At 38.2% G+C, this 17,780-nt stretch overlaps 1 protein-coding gene and 2 long non-coding RNA genes across 7 annotated transcripts in view; 1 reads left to right on the forward strand and 2 right to left on the reverse strand.

Annotated features, from left to right (window-relative positions):
- LOC144291589 (uncharacterized) overlaps window positions 1-16,907 on the forward strand; it is a 131,035-nt gene extending 114,128 nt beyond the window's left edge. For 3 of the 5 annotated variants that reach the window (XR_013358924.1, XM_077861188.1, XM_077861195.1), the window contains one exon: window positions 16,824-16,907. The gene's annotated coding sequence lies outside the window, so the exon portion shown is untranslated. Of the gene's footprint in view, window positions 1-4,636; window positions 12,124-16,823 lie in introns of those variants that run through there. The other 2 variants (XR_013358923.1, XM_077861187.1) reach the window with 1 other exon arrangement.
- Window positions 1,851-10,288, reverse strand: LOC144291592 (uncharacterized). Its single transcript, XR_013358926.1, has 3 exons — window positions 10,214-10,288; window positions 8,736-8,897; window positions 1,851-4,914 (listed from the first exon to the last, which is right to left on the reverse strand). It is a non-coding gene; the product is annotated as an uncharacterized LOC144291592 (long non-coding RNA).
- LOC144291591 (uncharacterized) lies at window positions 11,307-16,912 on the reverse strand. Its single transcript, XR_013358925.1, has 3 exons — window positions 16,772-16,912; window positions 15,661-15,772; window positions 11,307-11,515 (listed from the first exon to the last, which is right to left on the reverse strand). It is a non-coding gene; the product is annotated as an uncharacterized LOC144291591 (long non-coding RNA).
- Window positions 16,913-17,780: the final 868 nt, after the last annotated feature.

Below are 17,780 nucleotides of genomic sequence, written 5' to 3' on the forward strand. Positions count from 1 at the left end.
ATGTAGTAAATTTCTCCACACCTAGCATAACATTCCCAAATCTAGTGCAGTGCTTGCAGAGGTCCTGGGTACTCAGTAAATTTCCACACTGAAAATTCAGTACACCAATTTCAGATAACACATAACCAAACTCTGTGGCTGTCATTTAACATATTCTGGTAGGATTAATGGATTCATATTTGCCACAAGATGAGTCTTTATGCTTAGGTAAGATGTTTTCTAGTGTTAGATTTAGTAGACTCAGTTGAAGGAGACCTGAAACTACTGTGAGTTCAGGAAGACAATGGCAGAATTGAAGATGATTCATGTACTCAGTCTATTTTGACTGATCTGAACAGCGCTACATAGGTCTCTGTGGAAACAAGTGGAATGGACAAAAATTTGTCCTGTTGTATTAGCCTCATGACTCTGCAGTACCTAAATCAAATGACACTACGAAAGCCTCTCAGCCACAGCAGGGGCTGTCCAATGATTTCTCCATTTGGGTGTAGGTTTACATGAAAACACTTGGCCTCTCCGAGTTCCCCCTCCTCAGGAAGGCAATAAAAGACCAAACTGAAACCTACCAGATTTGGGAAGGGCAAGTTGTCATTATCACAGATATCAATGAGGGAAACTCAAAAGAGCTGTCTGGGTTTTGCAGAAGGTGCAGTTGTGCACTGGTTGTTCTTCAAGTGCCAGCGCACCGCCAAAAGGCCGAGTTTCTGAAAGCACTAATTTTAATGGTTTTCTGGCCTGAATCTAAGGAAAAAGGGAGATTAGTGTATTTTAATTCACTTAGCCTTGTTTCCACCATTGCTATTATACAGCGTGTTCATTGTAGTGGCTAGACGAGGGAAACTGAGTCATTTGTTGTATAGAATTCTCCACGTTCTGTTGTTGGCTAATACCATCCTCATGGTGTTGATGACTTCTTGCCCATATCCTTCAGACTGATGGTTAAACCTAGAGACTCGATCACACTCAAGGTCAGTATTTCCTGTGCCATCAGTTACTGTCGATTACACTGCATCAGGAGGCACTGAACCTGTAGATGTGTTTTCTACTGGTGTGATCAGTGGGTTCAGGTGTCAGATCTCATTTTAAAAGCTAGAAGGATTTAGTATTCAAATCAAGCTGAGTTTGCTAATCATAGGCTTTCACAGCTCAACTCCCCTCAGCCTCAGATATCCTCTTTGGCTTTCTCAGTGCTCAAGTTTCTCCCATGCAGAGGATCTGCCTCTCGTGACACAATTTGCCTGAGCCATACTTCTCTGGTTCCTCTGCTCTGGGTCATCTTCAAGGATGACTATCTGCAGCCAGGGTCCTTGGGAAGTTGTCATCACATGCTGGCTATGTGGTGGCTGTGTTTTCTTGTCATATCCCACCAACCCACCCAGAGATGATGTTTTCGGTTAAATATGTTTAACATTTACTGAAAAGAGCCTAAACCACAATGAACTGTGGAAACACAATTCCTCATACACACACTCAAACATACATGTATATATACATCTACACACAAGTACAAGGCTTGAAAGAAAACATCGAAAAAGCAAAACAATGAGAGGTTATAAATGCATTTATTTACCACCAGTTTCCAGAGATGATTTTTAATTACTCAACATTCCCTATCAAAGGAAGAGCTTTCCAAAGAAAAGGTGATCAGCAGTGAAAAGCTTAATTCAGAGTTTTGAGTGGTCAGCTATGAATGTTTCCCTTTGAAGATACCTTAACATTGCTTAAATAAGTGAATTCCTTAAAAGTCAACAGATGAGCCAAGCTGTTGAAGGATAAAGAGATGAGCAACATTTCACCAAATGACCTTAAACACCTGGCCTCTTGGCTTTTTTGGGATGTAGTGAGTGCATCACCACCTCCACTCATGTGGGTGCCAGCACTCCACCAGAAGCATCCTGGTCCTGCCACTTAGGAAGCTCAGCATTTTAAAGCTTCGGTTTCCTCAACTTTAACATAAATGATGCTGCCTATGACTCTTAAACTAAATATATAATATTCTACTCAGCACAAGGCAATAAATGGCCCCAGGATGATTAATTTTTGGGGTCACTTCAAAAAAGTCAAATAATGTCAAATAAATGTGGAAAAATTTGGGGCATTTGACTTTCAAAAGGAAAGTATGAATTTTCCAAAGCAATTTGACAATGGAACATTTCTGGGAATGGGAAAACAATGCATGGATCATATATTCTATATGCACAGATACCAATCTCTGTCTATACACTGGCATATGTAAGAAACCTACACTTCTGTAGTTCTAAACAGCTCACTTGATGTCTAGTTTGGTTCTCTGTTCCAAGACTGCTAGAGTTTTAGGATTTCTTAATTGCCCCCATGAGTGTGTCTATGATCTGGAGTCTTCTAGTGCCAGGGAGGCTGTAAAATGGTGAAGTGGCACTTATCTGGTTGCTCTGTGTCATTGATGTACACTAATGGCCATTGAGGTGTCGGCACTGCTCTCTTGACCTGGGAAATTGGTCTGTGTGCCTGTTGATGAGGCATGTCTTTCAAACCCAGTGGATTTCTGTTTCTTCCATACTATTCTGTGACTGATGGAGATACTTTTACTAACCGATCTGTTCCATGTTGAGGTATAAGAAACTCTGTGTGGACATAGAGGGCCATATTTCTTAGACATGTCAGCTCGCTATTCTGTGAGGAATATCTGCTTCCTTTTGGTTTCCATGCAGGAAATGGTGCAGATATCCCATGTACCTGCCTAGTGGTTTTGAGCTTTTCCCATGAGTTTGCCACCAAAATCTTCTACTCTATGCCATGAATCATTTTTGGTTCCTAGAAAGCTAAATCTTTAAGACTTATAAGCAACAAAGAGCTTCCTTTTCCTCATATTCTCCTCTTCTATTCCCTGAGGAGGTGATTTAGTTGTCTCTTAAGGCAGCTTAAGATGGGAAGAAGGATGAGGGACGGAATACCTGAGGTAAAAAAATGAGTTAGTACTTCAAAGATACTTCCTACCATACTTGGAATACCCCTTAGGAAATGCTGTTGTAGAGAACTGAGGATTAAAAGCCAGTGAAGAGAGGGTATGTGTAGTAGTGGTGCTGCCATGAGTTTTATGATGTGTGGTCTCAAGAAATAATGCTTCCTCATCTTGTAAACCACCATCTTTGGCATGGTCCTTTGCACAGTCCTCTCAAACATTAACTCTTGAAAAGTCTCTTTTGGTTCTGGGAACTCTTCCTCCACCCTATGAAAGGAGGAGAAGTTACCTTATGGAAGACATGAGGACCAATTGAGAGCCAGCTCCAATAGACAGACACCTAGGTTAGCTCCAGATGAGCTGCAGGCTAACTAGAGTATTAGGTCACTGCACAAGTGACCTCAATTGAGCCTTCAGTGAAGTGTTATGTGAATCATAACCAAGTTAAATAGTTGTCTAACCTACTGAGTTATGGAATGATTTTTATTATCCATATAAAAACATACAACACAATACAGTACAGTACAATACAATACATTAAAATACAATACAAAAAATATGTAATAGGATATGGTAGGCATTGAAGAAAAAGGAGATATTTTGTGGGAAGATTTCCTCAATATGAATATATGGGACCAAGGAAAAAACGTTAAATGGAAATAGCTGGGTGTTGGATGGGGTTCATTTATCATTCATTGGAAAAATAAAGAAAGAGGAAACGTCAAGCGTCATTATGGAGATTCCAGTCTTCAGTGACTTAGTAAACTGTAGACATGTAGATGGATGGACCCATGCCAGATGGGTACTTTGTAGCATTCTACAGTTTTGCCTTTTTGGAAATCACTATCACTCTCAGTGGCTTGGATTCAGCAGTTTGTTTTTATGTCACTGATGAAAAACAAACACTTGTCTTATACCAACATATTCTCAGACATGACACAAGACTAATCTTAATACCTAATGACGTGGGTTACCCTAAAGATTTCCTCAACACAATGAGGTATGTGTCATAAAATGCAGATGTCAAAACTATGGAGGGATTTATGATATGTGTCTCCAGGTTCTGAATCTAAACTCTGTTTTACAAAATGGGGTGTTGCCAGAGAGCTGTGGTCAGCTAGGCTCCAATAATACTCACTCTAGTCTCAGGGGAACTTCTCCTAGTTCTATTAATTACTTTATTAGAAACGTATTTTACATCCATTATCTTATTTAATCTTTACAGCATATCTGAGATTTAGACATTATTTTTATCCACATGTTAGGGATGAATAAACTGATACTGAGCTTGAGTAATAGGTCAAATGTCATATAGCTGATTAATGGGAGCACTGGAGTTTGTACTCTGGAGAGGTGGTTTGAAGTCAAGTCAGGTCCTTTTTACTCAATGATGTTGGTTCTTTTCAACTCATTTTAAAGAGCACTGGAATCCTATGGTACCTCAAGACCACTGAGCCAAACGAGGAGGGAGGAGGAATAAAGCCTTGCGCTCTGGTTTCAAACAAAACACATTTATATATTACAAATAGAAATACAAAATTATGCATTATATGCTTAACTACATATATAATATATATGTGAGATCCATTTAAAACTGTGTTTAAAAAAATTCCCAAACACTCTAACATACCATGCTATCTCCTAATACAGCTAGAAACTTTTTGAAGTTTCTATGCTTTCTTTGTTCTCCAACAGTATGAAACCTCCCTTGAACTGTGAGCCAGCCTTCAGAAGAAGGAGCAGCTGGGAATTATTGCCCTGGGGATGCTCTGGGCTCCAAAACGGGGCTAAGTATCTACCATGACCCCCAGCAACCTTACTGTCTGCATCTGGCCAAAGCCAATTAAATTATTCACAGTACCTGCAGCCTTCTCATTGTTATCACAACTCATTGAATTCTCTCCCAAGAGAGAAGTGATGTCTTCTCCAAATATCTAGAGGCAATTTTCAATCAAAAAGTGTACAAGACAAGCCTGTAATGCAAAAAGTCCACAAAGGGGTGCTCTTTTTTATATGGCATAGCTATAAGTCACATTTTGTTTATAAATCTTGGATCTAACCAATAATGTGAAAGACTTCTAAGAAGAATGCAGAGTTGATAAAAAATATATAGAAACCTGAGTTCCCTAAGAAAAATAAAATAGAGTGATACTTTACAGTGTACTTTCGGTACAGATTTTAAAATACTACTAGTCAGTGGGCTAAAGTTCTAATTTGTGGCCTAGTTTAATAGCTAACTTTGTGATATCAATGGTTACATTTTTAAAACTAGGATGGTTTTCAAAGTAACCTACTTTATTAAACTTTACTTATTTTTCAAATTTTCGTTTCCAGTTTATATTGGATTGTAACTTCTGTATAATGTCTTATTTAAATATGTAAACCATAGACAAAAACTTATGAAATCCATTTCTTAAATGAGGAAGTATCTTAGTTGGAAGGTGGAGATTATCATAGGTTTTTTTTGTTTGTTTGTTTCTTGAGGAAAATCTCACATGGCTGGAGAGAAAACATGTCTGTCTATCTAACAGCAGTCCCTTCTCATGTCTTGCTTTGCCTAATGCTGGCTCTAGACATGAGCTTGGGATAAAGCTGTCATCTTATTAGGCAGGTGTGACTACATTAGGAATTCCTGGAATACTCTAGTAGTTTCTGTCTGATGTAGCAGAGGCAAAAGAGTAGCCAAGTATTTTTCTAAATGAGCCACAACTTGCAGAGCAAGGCCAATGTGTTTGGAGCCATGGGTGCTCATAGTGCCCGAGCCAACTAGAATCTGCCAGTAATGACCAGAGGAGCTGGGTGTTGTTACCACTGTGTCATGAGGAGCCATGGCTTTGCCCAAGGTTACAAGTTCCCCGCTCAAGGATCAGGCTGAGAGTTTAACCTTGGCTTGTCAAACTCCAGAGCCCAGGTTCATTCCTACCATATCACACCACTCTTCTCTCTCTTTTGTTTAGTCAGTCTAGTATTGAATATCTTGGATGGGAAGGAAGCGACTCAACTGCTCTGCATTTACCACTTTAACAACACCCCTTCCCAATTTCCACCAGAGTAGGATAACGAACTCTGCCATTCCAAGGAGGCCTATGAAGATGTGCTCTTTTCAGTACTGATCCATCCAATTTACTACCACACATTTCAGATTCAAAGCATGGATTCTAAACCCCAGAGGACACAAATGAGAGCTCTCTCTACCTTTTTTTATGAAGTTGTCTTACAATTCCAAGCTCCAGGAATTAGGCAGACAAAGAATGCTTGGGGCTATATGCAGTGATAAAATAAAAGCTGTCATCTGATTGGATGAGGTTCATTGCTTAATGTTGTATAACACCCCAAAAAGGTATCACAAGAGAACAACGTTCGCTTTTGGTAGCTGGGCTAGAAGCCTAAAGTCAGAAAGATGCACTTCTGAATAAGGCAAGTCATTGCACTTAGGAAGCTGGAAGCATAGAGACAGAGAACAGAGAACATCTCTCTAGATCTAGTACACAACCCGCTGTAGCAGAGTTCCAGGCATGAATGTATACGAAAATGTTTCACTGAATTCGATTTCTGGGCTAACCCTCTCTGGTTAAATGTTTGACAAACATAAGGTTATACCATGGGCTGTTGATGCTCTAGGATCTCTCTTAGGCCACTGAGTTTTGTCTACCAGTTTCATATATTCAGAAGGTGTACAATGGCTAAGGATTCCACATTAATAAGGTCAGGTGAAGAGCAATAATAGCCATGAGGCTTGCCTGTATTCTGAAACTGGCCTCCACAGGTGTGAAGAATTAAAACTCTTTGGCATTGATCGGTATTTTAGTGGACAAAGTGGCAAAAAGTAAGACAATATTTTCCTAATAGCATATTGGCTGTATTTCTGAGACATGACCAGATTAGAGCAATTATTGCATCATTGCCTTTGGGCTGCATTTATTTTCTCCTCCTCAGTCAATTCATCAATAACGCCAAGCCATTTATCATAAAGGTAGAATGAAAATATACATCCTTGGATATTTCGAAGAAAATCCTTATGTAGATAAAAAAAAGATATATACAAACAAACATAGATATAAAATAGAAAATATATATTGGAAGTTTTACAGAGAAAACACTGAGTTGAAACTTCACTTCAGTCCCTACTTCCTTCATAGATACTCAAACTGTGACCCACACAGAGCTCAGCTCTAACTATCCATTTACTTGCACATGCAAAAGCAGGAGAGTAGATTTTCTCCAACAAAAATGAAAGCATCAAAGCAGAGCCTAGGCTTCAGTGGAAAGGAAGACAAAGCTCCCTTCCATCATATGGCACTTACTCTTTTGTGTACTTTTTTGCAAACTATTACAAAAGCTACTCTCATAACTGCTTCATTCTTCCTTTCTTTAACTGTATAAAAGTAGACGGTCTAATGGCAAACTCATGATGGTCCTGAGGATATATTCATTTCTAGTGTAGGCCAATTCTCCAGATAGTTTGACATGATACTATTCAGGCCAAGGTTGCAGAGTCTGATTCCCCACAAAGATTAGTCAACTTTAGGAAGGGAAAACTTTTGAAATGTGTAAGAACTCTATGCACATGTGGTCACCATCTTCCTAGTCTGTGCTTATAACATGGAAATAGAAAAGACCCTACTAAGTCTTGCTAGAAGCATCAATTCCATGTGTGCACCTTAAAGAGGGCTACACTTATCATGTTACCCGAGTACCTAATGTATCATCATTCTTTCCCCTGTCTCTTGATCCCTATATATATATATATATATTTAGTGGTGTGTTTTACTGTAGCCCAGTGTAGTAGTGGTCAGGGAGTATTGCTATTTATTGTATAGTTGAACAGTAATGGCGGAGAAGGAAAGACCAAATGTGACAAGGAAGGACCAAATATGATCTTGATTCTAAGAGTGTCATCATTACTGCATTACCATAGTTTTGTTTAGAGCTGTTAGCATGTACCAAGGTAGATGGATTAAATTCTTTGTTTTAGTTCTCACTTCTTTCTCCATTACCATTTTAGCAATACAATGGGATATCTGTGATTTAGGTATATAATTTCGAAATTAATCTATTTCTTGAGTCGATCCATTGAATTTTCAGAATTCCAAACTACTTTTGTCCGTTGCACCTACTTCAAAAGTTAGATTTATCAAAAGAGGCATGCAGCAAGAGCTGGTTGCCATGTTGTTATCACTTTGGATGGTGGGCTGGACATCACAAATATTAACTAAAGGATGCTTAGGATGTGGTGAAAGCAGACACAAATGGCAAAATCTTTCCTCCATGACTTATAAAGTAAAAGGCACTAAGAAACAGGAGACAATGATGGTTAAGAATGATTTGGTCACCTCACTGAGCCTTTTTGGATTCCTGATAAAGTAAACATTTGCTTACTATTGTGAACTTCTATGTCTATTTTCAAATGTTTCATATGATTTTTCTTTTGGAAACTGCCTTCATTAGGAGGGTGGTGAGGAAGTCATCAAAAGCAGGATGTTTGCTTTGGTGAACATTATGTATGTGCCAGTGGATATTTTGAAATTTCTTATTATTACTAGTAGTCATATTAGTATTAGTATTCTGCATGGAGCCTTCAGGTGGGGGTGTGTGGTAAAAACAAAGTATTTCTAATGTATGGGGCTTTTAACTCCTACAGTATCTTCCTTAAATTTTGATTTCATGAAGTTTTTTCCAGTGTGTCAAATTCTTAATCAGTTATGCCTATGATGGTTCTTGGAAAATCATGATTGAAAGACACCAATCACCACTTGAGCTACTCATGTGTGGATAAAGCTAGAACTTTCCCCACCTTTAAAACAGATGCTACCACAAGAACAGATTCGCTGTCCAAGTTCACTCTGTCCCCAGAATTTAGTTTCTCCTTTAGGATTCTGCATGATTTTCTACTTCCTGATTTTCTGAAGATGCCTTTCGTGAGTGGTCCTTTCTGATTGATAAATGAAAGCATATCCTGTAGGAAAAGAAGAATAGTATATGGCATTTCATATCCCAATCCCAGAGCAAAAGCTTGCTTCCTTTTTGAAAGACCTAGGGAATGTGACAATATGTGGTTTTACAGCTGGGGGGACTAAAGTCCATTTAGATTCTTTAGTCAATGTCTCTCTATAGTTTCTACCCAAAAATCCACCTTACAGTCATACACTGAAACATTGTAATCACTTATTTTAATTTGATTTTTTTCATTGTATTTACCCTTTTAAATCAAACTCCATGTTTCAAGGCCTTTGTGGAATCCTTGCCTGTCTCCTACTTTACCAGTCTTTTCTCCTTATCCCTTCCATAGATGCTCTTCCCCCAAGTATGGAAATCTTTTTGCCATACTCATTTCCCATTTGTTGATTCGTCTTTAAGTGATTGCATGCTGCATTCCTACTACCTCTATTTCCTTTCCTCTATTAAAATCAAGCTCAAATGCTCTCTTCTTATTCTCCAATTACATTTCCTTCTTGAGTCTTTCACTGTCCTTTGCTCTATCGTCATGTCCTCTCCCTGCAGTGTAGAAAGATAATAAGGGCTGGAGTCAGAAAGACCAAGGGATCGGAAATCTATTATCCTTCTATTCTATTGTGTGACCTGGGGCACATGCGAACTGTACTGAAACATTTCTAATTCATTTGTAAAGTGTGGAGGATGATAGTTCTAGCTACCCCCAAAATTGCTGTGATACAAGGACCGGGGTAGTAGCTAGCATGTAACTAACGTGGTATATGTCTTCACACCTAGCATAACATTCCCAAATCTAGTGTAGTGCTTTCAGAGGTACTGGGTACTTTGTAAATTTCCACAGTAACAATTCAGTAGACCGATTTGAGATAACACAGGTCAAACTCTGTGGCTGTCATTTAACATATACTGTTAGGATTAATGGATTCATATTTGCCGTAGGATGAGTCTTTATGCTTAGGTAAGATGTTTTCTGTTGTTAGATTAAGTAGACTCAGTTGAAGGAGACTGGAGTCTACTGTGAGTTCAGAAAACAATGGGAAAATGTGAAGATGATTCATGCACACAGAGTCCATTTTGACTGATCTGAACAGGCCTACATGGGTCTCTATGGAAACAAGTGGAATGGACAAAAAGTTGTCCTGATGTATTGGCCTCATGACTCTGCAGTGGCTAAATCAAATGATACTACCAAGGCTTCTCAGCCACAGCCAGGGGCTGTCTAATAATTTCCATATTTGGGGGTAGGTTTGTATGAAAACACTTGGCCTCTCCGAGTTTCTTCTCCTCAGGGAGGCAATAAAAGACCAAACTGAGACCTACCAGAATTGGGAAGGGCAAGTTGTCATTATCATAGACATCCATGAGGGAAACTCCAAAGAGCTGTCCTGGTTTTGCCGATGGTGCAGTAGTGCACTGGTTGTTTTGGCAAGTGCCAGCGCACCGCCAAAAGGCCGAGTTTCTGAAAGTACTGCTTTTCATGGTCTTGTGGCCTGTATCTAAGGAAGAAGGTTGATTAGTGTATTTTAATTCACTTAGCCTTATTTTCACCATGGCCAATATACAGCATGTTCATGTAGTGTAAATGTTCCCAGGATGATTAATTAATGGGGTCACTTCAAAAGGGTCAAGTAATGTCAAATATATATGGAAAAAAAATTGGGGCATTTGACTTTCAAAGGGAAAGTATGAATTTTCCAAACCTATTTGACAGGGGAAGCCTTTCTGGGAATGGGAAAACAATGCATGGATCATATATTCTATCTACACTGATAGCAATCTCCGTCTATACACTGGCATATGTAAGAAATGTACAGTTCTGTAGTTCTAAATAGCTCACTTGATGTCTAGTTTGATTCTCTGTTCCAAGACTGCTAGAGATTTAGGATTTCTTAATTGCCCCCATGAGTGTGTCTATGTTCTGGAGTCTTTTGGTGCTGCAGAGGCTGTAAAATGGTGAAGTGGCACTTATCTGATTGTTCTGTGTCATTGATGTATACTAATAGCCGCTGAGGTGTCCAGACTGCTATCTGACCGTGGGAAATTGGTCTGTACACCTGTTGCTGAGGCATGTCTCTCAATCGCAGTGGCTTTCTATTTCTTCCATACTATTCTGGGACTGATTGAAATACATTTACTAACTGATCTGTTCCATGTTGAGGTATAAGCAACTCTGCATGGACATAGAGGGCCCCTTCTTTCTTAGACATGTCAGCTCATTATTCTGTGAGAAATTTCTGCTTCCTTTTGGTTTCCATGCAGGAAATGGTGCAGATATCCCATGTACCTCCCCAGTGGTTTGGGGCTTTTCCCATGGGATTGCCACCGAAATCTTCGACTCTATGCCATGAATCTTTTTTGTTTCCTAGAAAGCTAAATCTTGAAGACTCATAAGCAACAAGATTTATTTTTTTTTATTTACTTATTTATTCATGAAAAAACACAGAGAGAGGCAGAGACATAGGCAGAGGAAGAAGCAGGCTCTGGGCAAAGAGCCTGATGTGGGACTCGATCCGGGAACTCGGGGATCACACCTTGAGCCAAAGGCAGACGTTCAACAGCTGAGCCACCCAGGTGTCCCTTAAATAGATTTTAAAACTTTTCCAAATTCACATGGTAAATAATCTAGAATAGGATTGAAATTCAGGGCTGTACGATTAAAAAAATCAATGTTCATAACTAAGATTCTATGTTCTTATTTTAGCCCCAGTGCCTTCTTTTTGACAACTCTGGTCCATAAATTATGCTAACAGTTAATGCACTTAATTACACCTATAGGTTATTTTTCACTGAAACACATGGATACCATACATTTCTTCTGCTTGAAAAAACTAGAATTTACCCATTTGCCTTCCAGATAAAACCTTGTATTTGTTAGTGTGGTATTCAGAAAGTAAAAGTAAATTAGGGAGATCAGAGTGAAGAAACAGGGGACTCAAGATGAGTTAAAGTTCAGAGTGATTAATGTACTTAATTGTATTTACTTATTTATGTTTTTTAAATTATCAAAGAAAATATCGGATTTCTGATAATATGGATTTCTGATATTTTTCTTAATTTACATTTAAAACTACCATCATGGGGTGCCTGGGTGATTCAGTCAGTTAAGTGGCCAACTCTCAATTGCGACTTGGGTCATGATCTCAGGATCCTGGGATTGAACCTCACATTGGGCTAGGCAGTCAGCATTGAACCTGTTTCAAGATTTTCTCTCTCCCTCTCCTTCCTTCCCTCCCTCCACTCTCTCTCTCTCTCTCTCTAAAATAAATAAATAAATAATAAATAAATAAATAAATAAATAAATAAATAATAAAATATTTTTAAATAGAAAAAATAAAACTATGATCATAATCACCAATGAACTAATTGAAAAATAACCTGTTGGGTGATATGGATATTTAAAAATCGGTGAAATATATTTTGTCAGATAGCAATTTCCAGCCTGACTTGGGAGAGAAGATAGCTGCATTTAAATACACAAACCACACATGCACAGATACATGCATGCACATGATTTACTGAATACCAAATAGTCATTAATGATAACAAGTGTTTTTTTAGGGTTTGGAAGAGGCATAGTCAGCAAAATGTTCCTGATGGAGATGGGCTGTGTGCTGAACTTTGAAAGATATGATACATTTCTGTTTCAGTAAAAGGGAGGAGAGAACAGAAGAGAGCCATGTGTAAATAAACAGAGGTGGAAAATTGCAATGTGTAACATATGTTTGATTAGATCAGAAAATATGTACAGGAGTAGTGGGGGAGTTGAGGTCATGTTATGTATCTGTGGTCTTTAAATGCTTCACTAGTAATTTAGATGTTATCTTATAAATAGTGGGGAATCATGGTAGGTGAGTACATGAGCTCCTCAATAGTAGGTTCTCTTAAAAAATTAACTCTTGGGTGCTTCTAGATGTACATAAGGAACACTTTATTATAATGATCTTTTAAGGGCCCATCCACTGCTAACTCTAGCAAAAGTGTTATACATTTAAATGTTACTGGTACCTGATTCATACAGACTTAATATTATAACCTGGCTTTTATACTTTTTAAGATACAAGATCAATGATGTCAGTGTCCATTACATATTCTGCACTTAAATCCTTGTGAAAACTTTCCAGCATAATCAGTTGATGAGGTGGATAAAATGAAATAGAGAACATGGAAAGCAACATTATCATAACTGTGTAGTCTTCCTTTAATCTTTCCTTCCAAGTACTGATTGATTTACTCTTTAATACCATAATTCAGTATATATCATCAATGTATATCATTAATTTATTATATATCCCCATCATTTCAACTAGGTGCTGAGGATTCACAGATGAATTAGGCTTGACCTCAAAGACACATGTACTTGGATAGAGCATAAGATACATATATGTTAGATGTATTGGGTTCATGGAAGGAAGAATGAGTGAATGGCTGTTCTACTATGTTGTGGTACATGACTTCACTATGGGCAGAATGTTGACTGAGTCACTCCTGTTACTTCTCCTTTCACCCAGACAAACCAGACAAAGTACCACTACCCCCAGCCCATTTTTTGAGGTGGCACTTTGAAACTGGCCTCTAAACTTTCCTAATTGCAATATATAAAGAGTAGTTCATTCTGTCATCTCAGCATGGCAAAATCCTTTTAAAAAAAAGATTTTATATATTTATTCATAAGACACACATAGAGAGAGAGGCAGAGACAGAGGCCGAGGGAGAAGCAGGCTCCTCACAGGGAGCCCAATGCAGGACTTGATCCCAGGGCCCTGGGATCATGCCCTGAGCCAAAGGCAGATGCTCAAACACCGAGCCACCCAGGCATCCATCAGCATGGCAACATCTTAGCCATTTTTCAATATGTTATACATTTGTGCACACCACTGTGGATCTTTCCCACAAAATCTTTTTACCTCAAAGTAGTGTCCCCTAAAGGTAAGAGGTGATCACAGCTGCAGAAAAATTTAGAGGACTCTAAAGAATAGAGAAGTCAAAAAAGGACTGTCCCTGTTCCCACTGGGACTCCTAGGAGGCAGTTGTGTGTGTCTAAGCAGAGAGGGTTGGGATGATCCCAGAGTCTTCTGTGCCATGGAAGCCTTGTGGAAGAGGTCCAGGAGTAGGGATGAAGAGGACAATAAATGGAGGACTGCTGAGGGAGACCATGGGGGAATTTCTGATGTGTTAGCAGATGCTAATGAGTTATGATGCCATTGACCAAAAACTATGAAACCAAGCCTGTACCAACTTTTTTAGTGTATGCCTGATATTTGGATTGAAAGTATTGTGACTGCTACCTAAGTCATGGGATCAAATATCTTTTCCCTCAGCCTTCTCTATTAAGAAATTATCTCTGTCCTCTATATGTCTACTCCATGTTTAAATCATTCCCGTGACACTTTTATGGGGGAGATTATAGTAGAGTAACTAATGCTACATGTCCTGTTTTCTTTATGAGATTGTAATTTGGGCAGCCCGGGTGGCTTAGCAGTTTAGCGCCGCCTTCGGCCCAGGGCCTGATCCTGGAGACCCAGGATCGAGTCCCATGTCGGGCTCCCTGCGTGGAGCCTGCTTCTCCCTCTGCCTGTATCTCTGCCTCTCTCTCTGTGTGTGTCTCTCATTAATAAATAAATAAATAAAATCTTTAAAAAAAGGAGATTGTAATTTTGTTGGATTAAGTCATATTTATCTTGTTATATCCCATCCCTTGTAGGGTCAAACACAGGGTCTTATACTTCTCACATAGTAGGTACTTCGTATATAATATGTAATATGTTACAAAATGAACTGAATTGTAAAGAAAATACCATTGAGTTTGTATTCCAGAAAAGACCCTTTCCTATACTGCATTGTAGGACAACGTAGCATCACACAGTTCTTTATCACATACATTAATGAGTTCTTACATAAATAAGCGAAGGGACAAAAATATTAGCAAAATGCTGTCAGTTACATAATAAGAGTTTTGCAGAGAATGTACTCTGAGTTCTGTAAAGCAGATAATTCAGTCCTGTGGCTCCAAATAGGCATTTATCATGTCTCCAGAATGCCCCTTTCTTTTTTTTTTTAATTTATTTATGATAGTCACAGAGAGAGAGAGAGAGAGAGAGGCAGAGACATAGGCAGAGGGAGAAGTAGGCCCCAAGTACCGGGAGCCCGACATGGGATTCGATCCCGGGTCTCCAGGACCGCACCCTGAGCCAAAGGCAGGTGCCAAACTGCTACACCACCCAGGGATCCCCCTGCCCCTTTCTTTATTCCATCATTATAGAAGCTCTAATCATAGGGCACAATTTTAGAGAATATGTAAGTTAATGTGAAAAACCCCAGCTGTGATTCCTAAATAAACATCAAGAAAATGAACAGAAAAAACCTTAGTGTGAAACATTTACCTTGAAGAATTTTCTTCTTTCTCTGATACTGGCTTGATTACAGGGGGCTGTTGGAGTAATCGTTATATTTCCTTTGTGATTTTTTATTTTATGCCATTCTTGTAAAAACTGAATTTGTCTGATTTATTAATTTCTGTTTTGAGACATGAAAAATCACTCATCTCTATTTAAATGTTCTTTGTATTGATTACCAACATCTCCATGAGTCTGTATGAGACTGTCCCGGAAGACGACTTACCTCATTTTGAGAAGATGAGATATTGACTATTTCATGCATATAGCAAAATGTTAGAATAGTGTCTTGTAATTAAAATTAACTGTATCTATAAGGATATGATTATGAAATAAATATTGGAAAATCTGGTTGAGAAAATAGAAACTACTCACCCCATTAAAAATAATTTTTAAGGGTGCCTGGCTGGTTCAGTCAGTGGAGCATGTGACTTTTGATCTTGGGGTTGTTTATAAGTTTGAGTCTCACGTTGGGTCTAGAGATTACCTAAAAAAATTTTTTATATGTCTCAAATTCTGAAACACTCATGATGAACATGACACCCAAAGTGCATTTTTACAATAAATGTGTTACTTTGAGAAGAAATATCTTTGTGTCTAACTAAAGAATATGACAAACCTGAACTTTTATATTCTAGAACTAAAAGTCTTACTGTTTGACATTTTTATGTTCATTTATACATTTTATAGAAATATAGACATTTCTAGAAATATAAATATTTTCACATTTCCCCCTATACATATGCTTACATATTTATATTTCATTTCTAAGGTATTTATATTTTTTGACCTACTTCATACTTTAGAGATAGTGATGGTTAACTCATTAAACACCCAAACCAAGCAAATAAAACAACAGCACTCTATAGTGGTGCGGGCCATTTATGTGTGTATCTCTTAACATGGATCCCACAGCATCATGGTAAACAAGACAAATACTTTGGATAGAACAAATGCCTTTGCGATGTTCTTACAAATTTATATTCCCATTAATGGTGATATACCAAGAATAGAGTATATTTTTAATTTCTTTTAGGACCACAGCTATGTTTTCCTTCTCACAGCAAATGGTAAGATATCATCACTATTGGGAATTGAAGTCCATAAAAGAGAAAAAAATAGTTCTTCAATGACCAAATGTGATTTTCAGAAGTCATGTTTAGTGAGTAACATGATTAATCTTGCATTTAAAAAGAGTCAGAAAAGATAAAAGGAAGAACATCTTCCTTCTTTTGAACTACATTTCACTCCACAAATACTAATAAACAAAGAGTAGAGAGTCATGTGAAAAACCTATAAAGGATAATTCAATACAGGAACTTGCATAGAATTATTTTCCATTAACTAATCAGAACTTGCATTAATGTAAATGAAATCTATTTTAGCTTCCAGGAATACCATTGATTCTTTAAGGGACCTAAAAGAATAAAGAATGAATGTATAAGAATAGTAATACGATGGTAATGTGTAATAATTATACATCTACCTAATTGCAAGATATAGTGCAAAGTGTAATCAGTACTGTTGTTGTGCCCAAGATTGCGAATCCAAGAAACCACCGAGGAGCTGACAACGATGCAAGCGCACGAGGGTTTATTAGCAAGCTTGAGCTTGGGTCCAGGTATACCCGACACAGCGGAACAGGGACTTGGACCCCAAAGTGGGTTACAGCTGGGTTTTTATGGGCTGGTCTAGGGGATTTTCAGAAGGGATGGAGGAATCTCAAGTTCTGTTTATATTCTGATAGGGGGCTTTCAAGGGCATTGAGCTCTGTTCTTATTCTAATAGGGGCTTCCTGCCCTTGGCTTGGGGTCTGTTCTTATTCTAATATGGGATTTTCTACCATGAGCATGGGCTCTGTTGTCTTTCTGATATGGGATTACCTGCCGAGGACACTGAGGACATTCTGCAGTTTTTCCCATAAAGTTCAGCTCTTATTCACAGGGGCCTAAAATGGCTGTACTTGTGCTAACGCTAAACTTGAGGTGGAATGGCTTTGATTTTTCTTGGCCTCCACACTGTGAAGAGCAATTTAGTAATCATTAATAATTCTCAGATGTTTCCCTCATAGTCCAGTGGTACAAAGCAATTGTTGTACATTTTCTGCTGATATCAGCCATCACTTTAAAATTGGTTTTGTTTATCTTTACTGAGTACAATAATTGGCTGTTTTTTATTTCAAATAACTTTTAAATATGAAAATATTTTGATATTATATTACATATGTTGCACTTAAATTACATGCTGTAGCCTTCCACAACTCACCCTGATACTTTTGGTTTTCTTACATGCGAACTGAAATGTCCTTTGAAAAAAATCCTTCATTAGCTGATAAGTCTCCTTTTGTTGACGTATCCTAGAGATATGGTAATTCCAGAAAGAGGATATGGAGACAAGAATTTTAATCACTAAATCACAAAATCTTTTATAAAATTGAATAACCTCCAGATGCTATTCTTTTTAGCCTTGTAAACTAATGGAAACATATTTCAAAC

The sequence above is a fragment of the Canis aureus genome, chromosome 20 (genome assembly GCF_053574225.1).
Source record: "Canis aureus isolate CA01 chromosome 20, VMU_Caureus_v.1.0, whole genome shotgun sequence".
Classification (NCBI taxonomy): Eukaryota; Metazoa; Chordata; class Mammalia; order Carnivora; family Canidae; genus Canis; species Canis aureus.